The sequence below is a fragment of the Etheostoma cragini genome, chromosome 3 (assembly GCF_013103735.1).
Source record: "Etheostoma cragini isolate CJK2018 chromosome 3, CSU_Ecrag_1.0, whole genome shotgun sequence".
Taxonomy (NCBI): domain Eukaryota; kingdom Metazoa; phylum Chordata; class Actinopteri; order Perciformes; family Percidae; genus Etheostoma; species Etheostoma cragini.
The window spans coordinates 28323143-28324322 of record NC_048409.1 but is presented as its reverse complement, the minus strand read 5'-3'; the positions used below and the strand labels follow the sequence as shown (position 1 = coordinate 28324322).

The 1180-nt window shown below is 43.8% G+C and overlaps 1 protein-coding gene across 1 annotated transcript in view; it reads left to right on the top strand.

The window, feature by feature from the left end:
* The window catches only part of gdpd4a (glycerophosphodiester phosphodiesterase domain containing 4a), a gene marked incomplete at its 5' end in the record, with an annotated part of 23607 nt that overhangs the window by 17221 nt on the left and 5206 nt on the right, over positions 1 to 1180 (top strand). The window lies entirely within an intron of this gene.

Genomic DNA, 1180 nt, shown 5'->3' with positions numbered 1-1180 from the left:
TGTGTGTATATATGTGTATAAAAACTGAGTATTGTTTTGTGAATTTGAAACGTTTTATCTACATTCAGCAACGGTACATTTAATATATTGGGACACAGTGGGTGTCTTGGCCAGGTTGTTGCAGGAGTAGTCTGACATTTTGGGAAATACTTTTTCATGCTGTCTTTATTAGTTAGATGACAGCATCAATATCACTTTCATCCTTGTTAATTAATACAGAGTAAGGGTTAGGCTTTGATGGAGCAGCTTGGCTTCAGTAACCAGTAAGCCTTGATTACATGTATTATCATTTTTTTCTAGCGATGTAGCCACCAACACATTGATGGTCTAATACAAACATGTCCCTTAGCTGACCCAGCACGCTGTACTAGACACACAGGGATGTAATAAATATTGATCCTAGCAAACGATCCTATTTTTTTCAAAATGTCAGATCAATGTCCCAGATCATATTTTATGAACACTTGTCTTGGCATGCAGTGATCTCCAGCTGTGTGTGCGTGTGTGTGTTTGTGTGTGTGTGTGTGTGTGTGTGTGTGTGTGTGTGTGTGTCAGACTCTTCAGAGGTCATCTGTGTTCGCTGGAGCCCCCTCCACTCTGAACCCCCTGCTGGAGCCCTCATCTCCCTCCCCTTGGTCTTCAACCCATGAAACCCTGCATGTCAGCCCTGCATGTCAGCCCTCCGGGAACCGTGTATGAACCCTGAACCCTGCTCGAGCTGTGCAAGCTTCTGTGTTTCTTGTAGAAAACTAGCATGAACCTTTTGATAGAGAGAGAGGTGTGTGTGACTGGGGTTTAATCTTCAGCAGGCAAGCCACAGCAAGACAATTGTATAGAAAGAAACTCCATGTACTGTGACAAGCACAAATGACCTTCACTAGAAGACTATTGTACGGTGTATAAGCGTGGAAAAAAGTCCTTACTGCAGTATATGTATCTTTGCATTTGTACTGGAGATGCATGGCTCTCTTGCACCTAGTCTACTTTCAGTGCTCACGTCACCCATCCTTGTCTCCCTGCCTGTACTTATCCACCCCCTTATACATGTTTCCTGTTCACCCTTGCATCTTTTCGCGCATGGCCGCTGAATTAGCCTCAATGCTGTGTGTGTGTGGTCTAGGTATAGCTACATTTGTGGGGACCAAAAACTGTGAAAACAGTATACTTATGGGGACCTGAC